The sequence below is a fragment of the Brachionichthys hirsutus genome, chromosome 9, assembly GCF_040956055.1.
Source record: "Brachionichthys hirsutus isolate HB-005 chromosome 9, CSIRO-AGI_Bhir_v1, whole genome shotgun sequence".
Classification (NCBI taxonomy): domain Eukaryota; kingdom Metazoa; phylum Chordata; class Actinopteri; order Lophiiformes; family Brachionichthyidae; genus Brachionichthys; species Brachionichthys hirsutus.
In genome coordinates, this window is record NC_090905.1 from 12,408,514 (window position 1) to 12,427,780 (window position 19,267).

The 19,267-nt window shown below is 39.7% G+C and overlaps 1 protein-coding gene across 1 annotated transcript in view; it reads right to left on the reverse strand.

Moving 5' to 3' along the window:
* The window catches only part of lpp (LIM domain containing preferred translocation partner in lipoma), a 92,039-nt gene extending 74,008 nt beyond the window's left edge, over window positions 1-18,031 (reverse strand). The window contains exons 1-2 of the mRNA XM_068743747.1: window positions 17,970-18,031; window positions 6,915-6,961 (exon numbers count right to left, since the gene is read on the reverse strand). The gene's annotated coding sequence lies outside the window, so the exon portion shown is untranslated. The remainder of the gene's footprint in view (window positions 1-6,914; window positions 6,962-17,969) is intronic.
* Window positions 18,032-19,267: the final 1,236 nt, after the last annotated feature.

Sequence of the window (19,267 nt, forward strand, 5' to 3'; positions counted from 1 at the left end):
ACGGCAGCAAACGCACAACATAGCTGGCCATTTCAGGGAAAGGTCGATGGTGCAAGTCTCAAAATCCTACAAGAGGTCATTTATGAAGACAAGAATATTATGAACTGCAACTGCTGGACAGCTAGAAGTCAAGCGGCACTGGTCGTACTGGGAAAGAATAAGACTATGAAATGTGAGGTGGAGGGAAGCATGCAATTTGGGGGCTCAGACTGTCATTCGTGTGCATCTCTATGGCAGCATGTGTGTGTGTCGCGTAGAAGTTGTAAATCAACTTTTACTCCACACAAGTGTGAGCTTATTTTCCACCAGAGGTGATGCGGATGGATTTGGATATCTCACTGCGTTCATCGACGTCAGTCTTTCACCTCCGCTGTAAAATGCTGTCCATCTGCCCTGCCTGAAAGGACAGACAGAGCTCTGCTCTACTGAATGGACAAAGAATAGACAAATGTCTACACTGCGTGTCACTGATGTAATGACGGTGACGTGATTGGGTTCCCTTTGAAAGATGCATATCAATATTCAGATGTTAGTAAAGAAAAATGGACGTTTGAGTTCCATAAACAAACAACATAGTTGCTGCAGGAATCTGGAGATTAGAATACATTCACACCAGATCTGGGACTGAGATCCGTTTCAGGACAGTGTGAACAGCATCAGTCACACGAAAGCTGAGAGGACATTTATTTATTTATTGTCCAATGCTGGGCTGTTGCATCAGAGATATTGTCTGTTTAGCAGCATGTTTACTTCAGTTTGGGAGCTGTCAGCTGACCTTTGACATCAAAGGTCAGCTGACTTGTGCCGCTTGACTTCATAAACAAATTAAAACCAGGCATTGTGTGTTAATACTTTTTTTCCATACAAGTTAAAATTAGTCATGACATTTCAATAAATTAATTGTAATAGTAACCAGTGATAATCAAACAGCTGGAAAATAACATGATTCTGGTGACTGTTTAAATCTTTTTCATAAATCAATGCCTGTTTTGTCATAGCAATTAATGCGATTGGTCCAGACATCACACAAAAACAACTAAACGTTCGAATGCATTTCTCTTTTTCTCAGAGGTGTGATAACTCGGTTTAATTTCTGAATTCAAAGCAATAGTTATTCGTTTCAAAATGAAGGAGGCCCGAATGCATCCTTACAACGAGATAGAGTACCGGTAGGTCTTGGCCTCATCCATGAAAGCTAAATTCAGATGCCTTAACCAACTAAGTTCAGCCTTTAATGATATTTCAAACAAAATCTGATTTCACTAATACAAATGAACAATTATTCTTCCCTTGACTTTGACCTCAATTGTCGTGTATTCCCAAATGAATATTAAAAAGTATAGAGGAATACTTTAGATTTCAAATATTTTTGGGGGCCTTGAGGTATTCTGAGACGGCACATTGGTTGGCTGTTATTCCTAGCAGTCATACAACAGTAGAACAGATAAATAATACCTTAAAATACACTCCATGCAGGGTATCCAAGGAGAGATTTGATTTTTATTTGCAAAAAAAAAACAAAATCTTCATAAAAAAAGAACATCCTACAGCGGCTGTAAAGCTCTTTGGCTGACCAGATACAACTTTAAGTAACACCCCTCCCTCACTGCTCAATAATGACAGCGATGAAAGTGAATTGCTCGCAGATGAATAGAAGCCAGACATGAAAAATGTCCCAGCAGGTATAATCTCCATCCTGTAAGAATGTTGGATTAGTGGATTTTTCACATTCTCTGCCATATGCTGCAGCAGGTACACCTCCCCAGTCTGATGCAGACTTTGGTAAATTAAATGTCATCAAAATCTTTAACAAACGCTACTTTAATTACAGACCCTTGGCACGCTCAACAATTATCACAAACATCAAGTTAAATTCTGTTGCCTTTTGTACTCTCAAAAAACTTTAGTGGCTTTATCATTCTGTGACAGCAAATGGAGATATTTTTCCACTTGAGCGAGTCTGAGATTTCCAAACCCTTCATATCATTGGTATTGAGCTGTTATTTTACTGTTGAACACAGCTTATCCTCCACTGCTACAATGAGAACAGCACATCTATCCCCTTATTGAAACTTCTATTGGGTTTTGGCTTGGGGACATAATCCCTTTCCCCCAGCTCGCTCACTGGCAAAGCCACATTGAATCAACTCATCAATAACACGTTGTTTACTGAATACAGATGACTTTGCTCAAGAATCCCCTTAGCACAGCACAGGAAATAAAGACAAGAATGGCAGTAAGCCTTGTGACTATTTCATCTGAGCTTTTTTAAATACTTGAGCTACCTTTTTAGCAATTGCTGCAGACAGAGATTTTGGATGGCAATTGTATCTAAATCACACGAGCTTGGCCCAATGAAAGAGGCTCACAAAAAGCCAGAGTACTTTACCCCCTTTGTCCTGACTTGAAGGTACGGCTTTCAATTGTACACTCTACTCTTAGGAGCCGGGAAAAAGAAGGGCAACAGTTGGCAGGCAACGGCGCCGCTTCCTCCAACCTATTCTGCAGCGCTAGACTGCAGGACCACAGATACACGGAACAAAGAGCTTTAGGTGCATCGCGTCATCACGCCACACCGAGCCAGGCTTTCCTCATACAGACACACACACAATACCCCTGGCTCAGCATTGTGGGACACAGATACTATTAAACCGCTTGAAGTTAATAATCTAGATTTTAGAGCTTTACAAAGCGACAAACGATTCATTTCATCATGTGTGAAACTATATTCACCTCACCCAACCTTTTGTTTAAAAAAAAAAAATTAACTTCCTGTTTTGTCTCAACTTGATCTGCTCCTGCTGGCAATAAAAACAAAAAAATGCTGATTTGAGAATTGATTAATTCATTGATTTGTTGTTTTTGTTACAACAGATGTTGCAGCTAATTTAAATGTTAGTTCACCCAATAATTCAACAGCGCTGGCGAGAGCGCTTGGGACGTTGCATTGTTTACTCTTCAAAGCTTTTGTCTCGCCTGTCACCAAGAAGACAGGAAACAATAATTAACCTCACAGTGCTTCATTTTCACCCCAAATTTTCAGAAGCTCCACGTGAAGAGTCAAAATAACCGAGCAGATCACTTCACTTGAAGGGTCAATAAGATTAGTTTTATTTGTGCAGTAAATACTGAGATTTTAATGTTTAGATCAACATTGGAGTGCGTCTCACAAATGCACTTTCCTCCAGATACAGTTTTAGGACCGTCTGAGGGATTTCATACAGATCGCTACGTAAAACACGAGTGCACAGATGTGTTTCTCAAAAGTTTCAACACTTTGAAAGGCTTCGACAGAACAGGGCATTGTGACACATTTCTGCTTCATCTATTTATTCATCTTAGAATAAATCACATCTTTGTCCAACTCCTGGAGAAAAACAAAGTGCTGAAAATCCTTTTCGACCAGGAGCATCTGCGCAGCATCAACAGGGCTGCGTATAACGATCCGAGACTTCGACCTCGTGCCCCGTTGTTTGGAAGCTGATTTAATCTTTCACTGCTCACTCTGCAGCACTGCGACGCTCTGTGACACTCAAAGAAGATTAATTGAGAAGCAAAGTGAAACTGCTTGTTTTTACTACTTGGAAGGCTTTATTGTTAATTGACTGCCGGCTACGGCTATTAATGTGCTCCTGCTGCTTAAACCCAATCCAAGCCAGTCAGTGCACCGAGCTGGGGTATCTATGTCAGCCCTCTTAATCACTGTGGGGTCTGTCTTAATCTTTCAGTCTTAAGCATGTCTTATTTACTTGTTTTCCGCTCCTCGGTTTTCTTGTGGAAAGTGATCGCAGGCCAAATGAAAATCATCTTGTGCGCCCGTTTCTCATTAAAAGCTACAGTAATTGTTCAAGAATAGCTCCTCAGTGTGTAAACATACCGGCTGATGTGAGGCACATCTACAGAGATGCAAACAAAGGGCGCATTGCTCTAATCATAAATGGCAGTTCAATAAGGCATTATTTTCTATTGCATCGTGAAGGTGTGTGGGCCGTCCCCCCGCAACAAAGCAGCATTGATTAAATGAAATGGCATAGATTGGTGCTCACTGTTTGAATTCCAAATATGAACTCTTCTCGTACGAGTGCTCCTGTGCCAGACAAAGTTAACCACCTATTCACTAAGGTGTATAAGACTGCATCAGCTGGAACGCCACTTTTTGTTTTATAGCTAAACAAACAACATATACAACTTGAGATTTATTGGGTTTATTTCATTTTACATTTTGTCCAAGATTAGAGAGCATTTTGCTGAGAGAAAAATAAAAACAGAAAGTTTGTAAATTAAATTATTGAAAATAAATGTTTAACATTGCAACTTTAGAGAGGCCTGGAGCATGGATTCCTTCCATTTACAACATTAAAACTTAATACTGCATTAAATGGGGCTTATTTAACGCTAAATAAAATGTAGCTTGATGATGATTCTGTCTAAAAATGAATTCAAATCGTGGGCATTATCGAGAGAAAAACAACATAGTGACAAATGCTTTTTTTTCCAGGGAGAAAGTAAAAAGAAGAATGAAAATCAAGCAGTCAGAACAAAAAAAGGGACATTCTTCAGACACCATGAAAGCAAATAATGTGATCCATAAGCAACATTATTATTAGGATTGCATCAATCAGCAATAAGTGATACATTTAAGAATGATGATTTTATATACTGTATGTAAATGTACATTTCAGAATACCTATTTCAAATTTCACTGGTTTGATATAATCAAAATATGGAAAAATTTCACATGCCATTTTGCAATATAAGCAAAAAAAACAAAACTCTGATTTGTATAAGATGCTAAATGAATTTTCTTTTCAGTAGAAAAAGCGGTTTAAGCACCAAACGCATGAATAGCGTTGAGATGATCAGGTTGGAAAGGCTGTGAAGCTGAATCAGAGAAAGGAATTAGGTTCATCCCAAAGATGTTTACCTTGTGCAGACAAGGCTGGCGTTAGTTTGTCTTAAATGCACGGTTATCAAATAAGAGGAGATTACAAAATGTCCTTAGAAAAAGGGCCATTATATAATTTCCCTGAGAGTCGAGCCTATACTGAGGGAATCTTCCATTGAGTCAAGGAAAACCATTTGGCTCTACCTCTAGTGCAAAAAAAGATGGAAGGATTTTACATCCTGCCGTGAAGATAAGCTGTTCTTGAAATTCAGGTGGCACCCCAACTCATCATTAATTTGAAATAAGCTTCAAGAACCTGGCCCAAACAAACTAACAAGAACCATCCTTGGGAATATACAAAAACTAATCAAAGCACATTTATTTCCTGTGCGACTTATTCAGAGTTTTGGAGGCCATTTCGGTGACTTTTAGTTTGTCGTTTTTGAACGAGGTGTGTTGTAGAATAAGTAAACAAGGCACGTGTGATTTGCTTTCTTAAAATGTTTTTTTATTTTTTTTATTTGAATAAACTAAGAAAGCTTGTGAAACACATCAAGTTAAATTACAGGATCCATCAAACTAGCGGATCCAATCCATAGTAATCTTTGACATAGCATCTACACTGTTTAAATTCTTATGTTTTATACAAAACTGTGGTGAAACAGAGCAGACTGCAACATCAAGACTGAAAAAACGGAACAGATAAATGCGCAGCACTTTGGGTTGTTGCAAACAACTTAGTTTTCAAAGCGATGACAGAAGGTTCAAGATGAATCAACACAAATAGAGCTCTTTTTCCGTTTGCATTGCGCCGCCCCACGTCTCTCTTCCATAAGTGATTTGTTTTGTGAATAAATTTGGGACTCTCCGACGGCAGATTGAGATATTAGCATCCCATTTGAATAAATCTAGACCAGGTACACTAATTCTTCTCCACTTGAACATTTGCCCTCGATGCAGTATAAAGTAATACAACTGTACTACAAAATGTACAACAAGCAAACATGATCACTCATCTTTTTAAGTATTTAACCACAAACAAAAAATAGTAATTTCCCCCCCATCGCTCACAACACTCACACACACTCTGTCTGATAATGTGGGGTAATAGTTTCCATGGCAGTTTTTAACAGTTCAACCGGGAGAAAATGAAACAAAGCTAAGGGCTCTTTTCCAGAATGCATCAATGGAAAAGTTAAAGCCAGTTTCACATAACCCGGTTAAACATTATGCATGCGGGATTATATCAAGCATGTTGGCCCGGCATTCTACGAAACCGTCAAACAGGAGCCTTCACCCAGTGAGCGCTACGAAGGGCAGATTTTCCTGCGTGATGATTGCATTTGAATGGAACTTTTCCATATTATTAGATGTGTCAATTTATTCCCATCACAAACTTTGGTTCATACTTAGGATTTTTCTCATTTACAGTATGGCTTTATCTCTAACAATTTTTAAGTTACAACCTTTTCAAAAAGTGACATAAAAATGTAATATTTTATTGTAATTACTGTGGCGGCTAAAGAGTTAAATAAAAAAGAAATAGTTATGTAACAGCATGTTAAGGAGTAGTTACATTTATTTTACATTAAATTTAGTTACATTTTTACTGTGTTACGGTTTACATTTGGCCTTTGGACGGCAAACATAATGCTAATGTGGCCCTTGGAGAAAATGAGTTTGACACCCCTGCTTTAGAATGTCACCATTTCATACACAGCAGCTGTTGGGTCATAAGCGTTAACCCATTTTATCAACTACGAAACAATCAATGAGAAGGCTTCTGTATTTTATTATCATAAATACAGGCGCAAAAATATTCAGCGTTAACTGAAACGTAAGTCTCAAAAAAATTATGAAGCAATATTTGTCTACGGGGAAATAACGCAAGGTGGAATAAATAAAAATAAAAAACTGACTTGAAAAAACAGGCAGGGAGACTCGGCAGAGCCCACGGGGCTGCTCGGGTCTGTGAATAAATACTGAGGAACTGTTGTGGAAAGGAGAGAAAAGTAGGTTGAGTACTTACCCTAATTGTTTACCCTAAGTAGCAGTGGGAGCTGCAGGATCAGACACCTGAAAGTAAACGCAGCGTTACCACACAACCCCAAATTAAAACAGTAGAATCCTAATACGTAAAATGACGTTTCACAACGAGGCAATCATTTAGGGGAGAATGGGTCACCTGTCACCTGTTAATTGAAACAATCCGATACAAGTTGAAGCAGGTGTGTGAATGTTTGAGTCACCTCAGGTGTTTACTTGAAGTTGGCATTAACTTTTGGCTGCAGGGGAGACGTTCATAAGTGATAATTGCGACTGAAATGTCTATTTCTGGTGTTGTGAATGTCCTACATTCTGTTTAGATATAGGTACGGTGGGGGTGGAATGATTCTTTTTTTTTTGTCTCCAGGGCCCAAAGATGTGTATTCCTCTTGCTGAGGAATTCTTTTGTTCTGATAAATTGACATTGACAGTTTCCCACATTGCCCCAGTGTGGCATATACTATAGGGAGCAGTAGTGGGAGCACAGATGCTTCATTCGACTGGCGTCAGTCAATGTGACAGTTCTTGTGTTTTCTTTTCTTTTGAGGGAGGGGGGTGGGGGGGTGTATTTTTCTAAATCTGAACTTCCAAGTGGAGGAAGCAGGAAGGAATAGGAATTAATACACCTACACTCCTCTCCCTCTAGAATGGCAAAAATCTCTTTGTACCGACATCATAATTACTTGTGGGTGCGAACGGGATCCATGCCTCCTTCTCGCTTTATTTTATTTTTTGCAAGTATAATAAAATGTTTTCAGAAGATGTAACTGACACAACAGTCTTTCTAAACTTCACTTTCTAAACTGGGCTAACGTTAAGGAACATCTATTGCTTGAAGTGGCGTTCCTTGTTTGAGCATATGCACCCTTATTTTCGGAGGTACTGGGCGCTGAGGAAAAGTAACCAGCAACCACGGAGCGGCGGACATTTTTCTTTAGGGAACTGTTGATGAACAACTCCATTACGGTGCCTTCCAAAGCAGTCTGAAAATCCGATTCTATTCAAAATGTTGCCTAAATTAGGGAGTCCATTTAATTATTACCTGGAAAACTGTTAAACTTTCCAGTTTAAATTGGAAATTTTAGTGGTGAGTGTCAAACAGACAGATTCACTCCTGAATATTACTTACACAGAATGCAAATTAGTTTATTAAATGTGAAAAAGTGTTTTGTCATCAGATTATATAAATTGTAACTATCTAATATAGTATGATCACTAAGTACATGTATAAATTAGAAGTGAAATATTGATTATTAGAAATGCTTGTGACAACAAAAAAGCTTTCTAGTTGTAAATTTGACGTATTTGGTCTAACGGATACATGTGACTTCTCAGTCTGAAAATACAATCAATGGAAGTAAAATAAAAGAATAGTTCCTTCTGAATAGCTTAATGGAGGTATAATAATTAATCCTGAGAAACATGCACACTGCAGCCCTGAAGAAGGCTCATATTTTATTTTAGATGAATGCCAGTGCCACTTAAGACTTCTGCTGTCGCCCAAACACAAAGAACGCAAATGAATTTTAATTTGTTGTTCACAAAGCATTGAAATGTGGCACAAACTCTTCAGCTACCTGCCTTTTCAGAAGCCCCATTTATTTAGAATGCTTCTCAGAGCACAGCACTTTGCTGGGACTTACTTTCAACCAAAGGTATAAAAGACTAAAACCTGCGTTGCCTCTTTTAACGCCACCATAAAGGCCAAACTTCCACTTTTTACATGCACCAGAACTGTCCCATTTACCCACAAAAAAAGTTTGCGAAAGTAACAGCTAACTGGGGACCTTATTAAGTGTTGAGGAAATATGCCTCACTTCCTATTTGCATGTGTGCCGTCATCTTAAATTGTACACCATTGCTATTTGGTTAGGATATTTTATTTATACCTTTATTTACCCAGGGTAGAATTACAAAGTGCTATTATTATTTTTCAGCAACTCCATCCCTTGCACAGGTACTTACTTACACAAATTTAACTCTCAGAACCTCCCTCACACACAAAAAAAGTATTTTACTACAATGGTCAGACTTTCTGTAGGTGCGAAAAAGCAGAATCTCTGCTGCTGATAGGAGAGTAGTATCTGTAAGGCAATAATGATGTAGGGGATGTCCGATAAATGTTTTGTTCTTCTTCATGATTTCTACACAGATTTAAGACGTGTTCGTTCAGAAATAACAGCAGACTGAATTTCTTTTTTTTTTTTTTAAGTGTTCAGATTTGACTGTGATGTGATTCTGAGGTCATAGAAATTGTGACTGAAAGTACAGCAATCAGGCACCGAGAGTTTGAAAGGGTCTGAGATGGAGTCGTCGGGAAGGCTGCAAACCCCGTGTGGATTTAAACTAGTCCGAAGCCTTAAAAATGGAAACCCCCTGATTGGTGGCGCCCCTGGCGTGTAATCCTTTTCTGCAAGTCTAACAAACACAGCAGCCCAGACTACTTGTAGTTCATTCAAAATGAACAATCAACTTCAGGCCTTCCTGATCTTGCTGTGTACGTTAACAGCTGTTAGGCAGTCATAATCATACTATTGCTCGCAGCCCTCCATGGCACGCTGGGGGGTTGGCGAAGAAAGGAGGAGCCGACCGAGGGATGGGCCAACTTTATCGACAAAGGTGTGATCGTTTCAATGAATTAATAAACCAAAGAAACAACAATGCTCTGAGCCTGAAGCTTAAACAAAGGTCCATATCCGATAGATCAGTAGTCGCCAACCTTTTTCCTGCCAGGCAATTTTTGAGCGGATCAGGAAGTACCGTAATTAAATTAAAAAAAGATGAATATAATCTTACCTATAAACTTTATATTATGCACTTGCAATAACTATTAAACAAGTATTACACCAATATCTACTCACCATAAAAGTAGTGGTCGCAATAATTGCTTCTGTCCATGTTCACGTTCTTTTCTTTCATAAATTTCACATTCACAAATTGTCTTTTAATCCAGGTTTCTTGTTTTTTAATCCAGGGTTCTTGGTCTCTATGTGCCGAAGGCGTTTTGAACCCTTCATTGCCTCGTTAACAAAGCCAGTCAGCTGCAAACCCTCAAAAGTGTTTTTTGATAGTCAAACAAAATGAGCCAATTTCATTCAATGCCAAATCCATTATTATAACTAGCTTCAAGATATTTTCCGCCCTGTAGATGAGGGAAAGATACACAGCGAGTTAAGAACTCAGATTATAAAAATCCATTAAACATTCAGACAAAAGTGATCATCCAAGTGCATTAGGCCATTAACGCCTTTCTAAAGACTCCCAATCTGTCAAAGAAATGTAATTTTCATTCTGAAAAGATCTTTATTTATCAAGTTATGATGGATGGCCAGAAAGGGACTGCAAAAAAGTCCACATCGTCATACATTCCACTTCCAACCCTCATCTTCATGCCAGACTCTGGATCTCATGATGCCTTTTTTTTTTTTTTTACAGCTAACCTAAAGATTATTCTCGTCCAGTTACACCAAGGTAGAGAGTGGTGGTCCCCATTTCCTCCGTGGACACATGCTTTCAAAGTGCTCTTACAAAAGGACAGTTTGATTGGGCCTTAATGTTCACAGCCTGAAAGGGAGTCCAAGCCAATGAAAAATAGATATCTCTGAAAACACCTTGGCCTTTTCCCTGCCCTTTATTGTGTATTTATAAACACTTCTATAAAGCACTGCAGCAGAGCCTGTTACCTTTTCTGAGCTGGGTACAGTGCAGCACTATGGAGCTTACACAAATACACCTGACGGTAGACTGGAGTGCAGGAAGTAACCCTGACCGAAAGTAAGTGGTTCATTTGATTTATACCTGACCTGCAAACCATTCATGAGCGCTTCCACCGGAAAAGGAATACAGCGCGCGGAGAGACACAGCCCCAGTTTGATTAATTTGATTTTATTATTATACCTCTTTTAGATGTAAATATACCTTGTTTCACAATGGAGAACATTCTCTGAAGAATCATCTTTAACCACTACAATCCAAAATACAGATCCTTAGCATAAATATAAAATCGCTACAGTCATTGCATTAACCTTTCAGTCAGAGCATCCAGATAAAGTAGTGGAATAAATTTCAACTAAATACTTTCATGTTTTTTTTTGTTCAGCTTCAGGCACATTCAAACAGAGAAAAACACCACTGCATTCCAGACTGAAAGTTTCAGGTTTCACGGGTCATTTTGATCAGCTAATAATTCATTTTAAAATTGAAGATAGCATGTACATTAAATTCTGACCATGTATGTAATTATGCAGTGAGACAATTGCTAGACGATTGGGGACAGATGGTATACTACTTCATAAAAATCATGACACGAGGAAATGTTGAACGCATCTGGCTTTCTTTTCAAATTTAAAACCCTCAAGCCGGGTTCACACTACAGGAGAATTGGACCAATGATGCACCACAAGCAGAGCAAACTGGACTGGACCGGTGCTGGTGCTGGTGCTCATGCGATCCAGTCTTACACCGCCTGGTCTTGTGGACAATGGGGACCACTGCAGTTTGACATTTAGGTTGAGAATCGGTTGAAATCTGGATGACTGTGTCAACATGCCACATTAGAATCTCAAAGATCCCGGAGCAACCAACATTTGAGCCTTTTAGGCTAACCTTAGCTAACAAACCAGTTAGTTAACAACAGTTTAAATCGCACTTCTGGTTCCTACTGAAGGTTATAAACAGTATGTGAAGACGATCCAAACCATCATCAGTCACTTTATTTACAGGACAAAGCTGGTTCCCCTGAGATTGCATGAGGCGGTGCATTCACTGCCACCTCAGGCATGAGAATCTTGATGAAATCCTACAGTGTGTGCTGCTGCGTCATTTTTAAATCAGGTAGTGTGTACATGAGTAGGATTCAGAGGATAATTCAGTGTTTCACAACTTCCATTTTTTGAGCCAATATAGAGGAATTCTAGTATGTAAATCTAATGGCAAGAGAACGGCCTTGCCCATGGCAACAAGCAATTTCCCCAAGAGGTGATTGCATATACTGCACTCAGGAAGTGAAAGTCTAAAAGTCTGAAATGCTTCGGGCTCACATTTCTAAAAGCTCCATATCAACACAAAAGTCTTTGTCAATTTGGAATCTTGTCTACATGTGAATTCTTCATGCTACAGATCACACACACAGATATACCGGTGTGCACACTACGGAATGTCTACACTGAACTCTGTGTTCCTGTCAGTCATTACAAAGAGCAGACACCTTCCACGAGTGCTGCCGGATAGAAGTTACTGAGACGGTCCAGCCGTCACTGGTGAAAGTGTCAGAAAGACGAGGTTGTGAGTTTTATGATTGCTGCGTTGAAACCGCAGGTACCATAAACTGTTCTACAGTGTCAGAGGTCTCACCGTTATTGCCGGGAATACTGCGGGGATACAAACAATAGTTTTACGCAACAGAAAAAGAAAAGAAACATAATAATTAGACATATTCTGCTTCTTTCAGGGGTAGCAGTGTGTCCCAAAATGCAGAAAACAGTGCTGAATAAACATATTTGTTTAACATATTCCAGATGTGTGTGTGTCTCCTGACATTACAGTGCACTGATAATGTTTGTGTCCGTAACATGCATTTAGTGCACTTTTTGTCTCTGAACTTTCAAACACACTCTGTATTATTATAATAAACAGTTACATTTGAAAACGTTTTGACTATCACAACATTAAACTCTAGTAAGATGTTTCATTAAACAACTTTAACACAACTATTCAATATTTTTTTTATTTATGTGAATAAGATTTCTCTAAACTTGAATTTCCATAAATCTTAATGACTAGGACTGTTTTCCTAAACCTGTTTTTGACATTCACGAGTAGAATTATGACCATGTCCACAGACAGCTTTTACCCTTTCATTATTCTAATCTGATTTATGTAGTTTGCACTTTAATTACTGGCTCTGTGTTTTGCCAACAGCACTCCTCAGTAATTTGACTCTCTTCAGAGGCTGACATCTGTCACCGTTTAGTGGGCAAATGAATGTAAAGTGTCCCATTAGCCTTTAGTTTATGCCTAATCTGATATTAATCGGTTTCCGGTATCTGATCCTAAATGACAGGGGCACAGAAAATGTGTTGCGGAACAAGGAACAGAAAGAGACCAGGCTGGAAGGAAGAGGAACGGTTCTGGGAAGGCTATGACCATTTAAAGGCATAACTGGACTCAAGGAACATTGAAGATTTTCAACCGCAGCGTCTTTTCAGGAATTTAACCATCGTTTCATCAGAGCAACCTTTCAGAAAGAAAATTCCTCTTTTCTTTTCTTTGTGTGTTTTATGTTCTAAACACCAGAGAGGGATAAAACAACAGGAAAGAACACGCGTGATTGAAAAACCTTATCTTTATTTGTTACCGGATTTAATGGTGGCAAAATGCTGCGGTGCGAACAATGCACACAAACACCCTGAAGTTTTACTCAGGTGACAATCCCAAATCCACCCAGCTGCTGTTGACTTTTAGGAGTGTCCTTATTTAAGGAGTTTGTGTTGGAAATACTTTATGTTGACTCAGCGTATGCCGTTCTGAAAGCCTGCCAGTTCGCAGCAATGTCACTCAAGGAGACAGTAAACCATCTCCACAGAAACAAATCTCCATGCTCATGCTGTCGTTCGGGATCTTGCCTTAGTTACATCGCCGGCGTTTGTCTGTCTGTCCATCCGTTAGCAAGATAACTCAAAGTTCTGGATGGATCGCGATGACATTTTTTAGGAAATGTTGGGAATGTTACCAGGAATAGATGATTACATTTCGGTGACAATCCAGAAGAGATCCCGGATTCTGGATCACTTTGACATTTTTATTAACGCTGCAGTAAACGGAGCTTCAGAATTTGTTCCTCAATATCTCGGTTTGCCAATGAACAAGTTTATGTAATTTGACGCAGTCATGTAGGGTGGCGGGGCCTCTATCTCACCACAGAATTTAATCCGGATCAGATCCAGAATGGAGTCAGTAAAGAATATTTAATTTTAGCATTCAAACCCTCATTTACAGATTACAAAATCTGTTAAGAATCCACATAACGGTTGGTGTATAAAGATACCAAGAACAATTTAGAACCTTTTAATGATGATCCAGATCAATTAGGAGGGGAACGAGCTTTTCTAGTTGAATTCATGTGAACTAAAAGTTGGTCTGTAGATCACTAGTGAGTGTGTTTGTTGCAAGGGATACACTTCTGATATTAAAAGATAATCTGGATTGTATACATAATAATATACTAAGGCTGGTGACAATATCAACTTCAGCTAAGAGTTCCTCCTCATTTAAAACTTTTTAATTTCATTAAAGAATAAAGTTGAAATATATAGAGTCAATTAATTTTCAACCTGTTTTTTTTTTTTTTACACACCTTCATGCAAATACTTGGAATGTTTAAATTCCTCCCTCATTAAGTAGTAACATCAGGAATTTAAAGTAGAATAAGACACGGCCATCCCAAACTAGGTTTCCAAGTGGCATTGTTCGCACTGCTGTTTTAAAGACAGGTACCGTTCCATTTTTGTTAGTGTAGAAATGTGGGTTTCCAGTCAAACATTCCAACATTAAGAGATGATTATCTATCATTGTTGGTACCACAATGGTAAAATTACCCCACGGAAACAGAAGCTTCACTGCACATATTTGAAAATAATCTGAATTTTCAATCTGTGCCGGAAATGGCAACAGAGGAAAAATTAGAAGGCATCCTTTGTGTGGTGTAATCAAGAATTAAAACGCAAAAACAGAAAGTAATCAAACCCTTAAAGTGATTCTCCTTAATAAGAAAGATAATCTCCACTTTAGCTTGACGCTCCCCAGCTCAGCCGGATCCGCAGCGTAATTGCTCTTGTTAATCGCGCCTTAATTTGTTGACAAGATTCATTTGGAAGACTTGTCTTGAAAACAGACTCTCCCAATCTGGGGAATGCCAACATCTTGAAATTAAGGACTGCAGAGTAGTGAGGGGAGATTAAATCAGTTTGAGCACGCTGGAGATACAGCCAGAGACTGATGTAAGCAACGACCGCTGACTTTCACAGCTTATTAACCCAGCAGAGCCACGCAGCGACGTCACCGTCCTCTTACTATCAATGCCCTGGCTGTGAATAAACCTGTGAGTGAACTTCTATATTCCTAATAGCTTTGAGCAGCAGTAGTTCATTATTCAGCGAGAGAATGGGAGCATTCAGTTCTTCTGAAAAAACTCCCCTCTCCTCAATCCCCGTCTCAATAAAGCTACTGGAGCCTTGCGGGCGATGTGCGCCACAAGTAGAAAGGAGTCAAGAAGTCAGAGGTCTGATCAGACTCTGCAAAGTCAGTTACACTGCTGTATCTTTGCCAAGATTTGCTGCAATTAGCAAGTATACGTGCACGAATGAGCATGACAGTTTTAAAATCTTTCAATTCAAACTCCAAAAGTTGCAGCTTTAATTTTAGGCCAACTGATAACAAAAAGGAATCTCATAGGGCAGCCAAAACTTGGGACCTCGCAAAAAAAAAGAAACTACAGCAATCATTTCATCTTTAAGTTGATGTCACAATTGGGTTTGCATATTTGTAAATATGTTGATGCTTATCAGGTGTGAAAGCCCTTTTCAGATCATGCACTACCGCCACAATGAAGACACTTGTCTGAGCCTCTTCTGCACGGGGAACTAACTACATAACTATGATTACAAATATCTCTTTTGAAAATGAACAGAATGAGGAAGCTGTACATTTCCTGATTGGAAAGGAAGATCTTTCAAAAATGCAATCCCTGAAAAGAGGAATTTAACCTGAGGGGCAGCTCACTGAACAGACAAGACTGGTAGATGTCGCTGCATGAGGAAAGCTATTCCGATAACACATTTTATGATAGACTTTGAGATGGAATATGAATCAGTATTCATGGAACAATAAAACGTAATCCTTTTGAGAAGTAATGCAACGTGGAAACAATCCGAGGAAGTCACGCGCGTTAGTGCGTCTCTGTAGTTTCACTTTCAGTAGAAAATGAACTGATGGATTCTGACTTTAGCCCGTCCAATCAGATGAATGTTATTTGAGGAACATATTTGCTTGACAGGGCCTGAGGTCATTAATCGACATAAAGGGTTGTTGTTTGTGATGACGTGTTGCACTCGGCAGTTGTACGCGTTTCCTCCTTTTAGCCACAACTGTGTTCCATGAATCTGCCAAACTGTGCATCCATTCTCAAGGACAAAGCACATTTTGGGTTTTCCAGATACGCAAAGTAGTTTTCACGCCTGTGTGGTACCGTCAGTGCTCTCTGCAGCTGGTCAAACCTCTGTCTGGCTTTTCCTAGCGGTCTGATAAGGTGCAACAGAACAAGTTCTGACATTTAGGACAGCGAAGGATGCATCAACTACGGGGAACATGGATGACCATTACTGGCCATCTGAACGGTTGAAAGTAATTTGATCACCGTAATAGTTTAAGTTTACCATCCTCTGCAGAGTGAAATTATAGACACAATTTATGAATGTATGTTTTGCATCTAAAAAGTGTTGATCAACTGTATTGTAGAGCTGTGTTCACAGAAAAACAAGTATTCAGGAAAATACAACAGTGTATTTTCACAAGTCACCAACAGGAAAACTGAGATGTTTAACCATTTCTATCCAACGATGTCCATGCAGTTTGTCAGGCTTTAGTGCTGTTCACCGTCATCGCATCGCCTCACATTACTGGCAGACAGTCATACTGAAGGTCAAAGGATTTCCTACCGCTGTTCGTGGCTCATCTCACCTTAAAGATATCTGGTGAGTAATATCAATAGCCTGTCTCTTCTATACATGGAGCGACACGCAGGAGCATTGTGTGATGTCTGATGCGAGCAAATAGCAACAGCATCACCTCGACCCCGCTCAAACTTTCAAGGAAGATGAGACCAATAGTAGCTACAAGTAGCCTGTATATTTTACATACTGGATTTTAGACAAAAATATAAAATAAAAACAGACAAATCTATAATTCTACCCCTTTTAACTTGTTTACTTTAATACACGGAGCTATTTTGCCAAAGACAAATGCAAGCCTTAAACTAAAATACAACACATAACAGCAAAATCTATACAGAATGATACTCACAGATTCTGGTTAGCCTACTGACGCTCTGAGAAAGCTGCTTGCTTCAATAAATGGCAGTCACTTGAACGGCTCCTCTCACCCCTAGAAAGCCTTCTGCAGCTGAAATGACTCACATCCCCTCATCCAACCTCAGTCAACCATCATGAGGAGGTAAACATTTCCAAATATGGAGAAACTATGAAGACAGCATTGAGGGCAATATCAGTTTGGTTTGCTTTTAACTTGGAATGCCATAGCCTGCGAGCCAGAGTCCCTCGGCAGAGCCAGCTCTGTGGTGCATACCTTTCACTAGGAAAAATAATGTTGATTGTGGAGAACTTTTCACAATCCGCTGGAGTTTACTGTGACCTAAGAAGGCTAACGCTGCGAGCCTGTCCCACAAGCACCAGCTTTCATGGCCCAAATGTAAAAGAATTCATTTAAAACTGGACAACAATGAAGGTTAGTACAGAAATAACTGACGTTATCAACCCGGGTGACCGGGAGCAGACGAGAGGGAACATAGAGACAATCTGCGTGACGAGAGACTAAGTGATTAAGGACGTCTGATTAAAGTTTGATTACTCCCCGTGAGCGGCGTGGGTCAACAGAGATCACGCTAATATTAGAAGCTGCTCAGAAAGAACATTACTCCATCCTGCCAGGAGTGGAATTGTTTTCAAGAGCAATTTGGCTTGAAAGTTCTCATTTCCTCCAACAGCACAACCGCTTTCATCTAAGTGTCAAAGGAGCAGACAGCATCCGCTGGAGCAAGCTCACATTTAGAAAGTTGCATATGTTTAATTAAACAATCGATTTGGGGGTATTTTATAGCTAGCGAGAGCAAGTACATGAAGGTGAAGATGTCGCACGCTTCTTCTCTTCTGCTAAATCCAATGTTAAAATTAAATGTCAAAAACACAGTATATTTAAAAACTAAAATACAATACAATACCGCAAAGTGAAGCGAACGCTGTCTCACCTTTCCTCCTCTGTGGGCGTGAGATTTCTGGGAAACTGTTGGAGTGCTGCTCTTCACCGTTGGTACCTGATGAGATAGAGGAACAGAGATGAGACCCAAATGGATCACGCAGCGATAACTGAGCCGAGCAGGGCCTCGCCAGCGTGACAGTCTGTCCCCATCGCCTCACAGCGATTTGTTTCCAAGACGATGCCGTTAACCAGGCGGAAGACAAATTACGGGCACGGCGTTATAAATTCTGCATGAACCTGAGTGGGAGTCGTTTGTTTGACATTTAGGGTGCCATTTCTCACCGGAGACCCGTCAGCCCACCGGAATAATCATTTAATGCAGCGACGGAAAACAATGCTGACACGACAAGTGACACTACATTAAATTAAAGACAAAAATAATACCCGATATGAAGGACTCATTTTTTTGTTAAAACCTACCGGTAGGCTCCAACTGTTCAGTGTAATGGCGATAGAAATAGAATCATCAATCGAGATATTATCCCAATTAATAACCTTAACTTTCACATGTAAAGCTTTCATGTTAGACATCACACAGTTTTTCCTCACATTATTCAGTTATTAAGTTGAACATGCAGTTCATGCAATAACTTCAATGATATTCTGCTCTAACTCTAACTTCTGTTGAACAATCCCACCCATCGGTTGAGCTCATACGTTTCAATCCAGCAGATCCAGATTATGATATGGATTTACAACACACCATACACACAATAAAAACAACGTCTTTCCTTTAAAGGTTCCCTGGTCCTTTTCTCTGTCCAAATGTACTCTATCGTTTTATTTCTGTCACTTACTGCAATAACTAATTTACAGTACAGTTACTGCTGACAGGTGCAGACTCACAGTAGTAAACGCGCTGTATGATTTGTAGTCAGAGCAAGTACTGTAGTCTGAAACTAAGCAGGGAGTCTCACATTAAGTGTCGGTCCCTTTGAGCACCAAGGTGCAATGAGTGCCAGTATGAGGGTGAACTCCTAATATTTTACTCTTTCGTTAGAGACTCACAAAAGGTCCCTGAGGAATACGGTTCCACTATGATGGAGTCGTGCAGGAACTGTGCACAGGTTGGCCGATACAATGCAGGCTGCTTCTGTAATCCACACAGATCCAAGCAATAACCAGACAATAGAGTTGTGCACATCAGCACAAACGTTAAGCAGGCCCCGGCGTGTCCTCGCCACGCCCTGCATGCTAGTCTGCTCACGCTTGATCATGTCACTACCTCGTAAAATAATACATGCCCCCCCCCCCCTCGGTCTGTGTTGAATGCATACCGGTATTTGA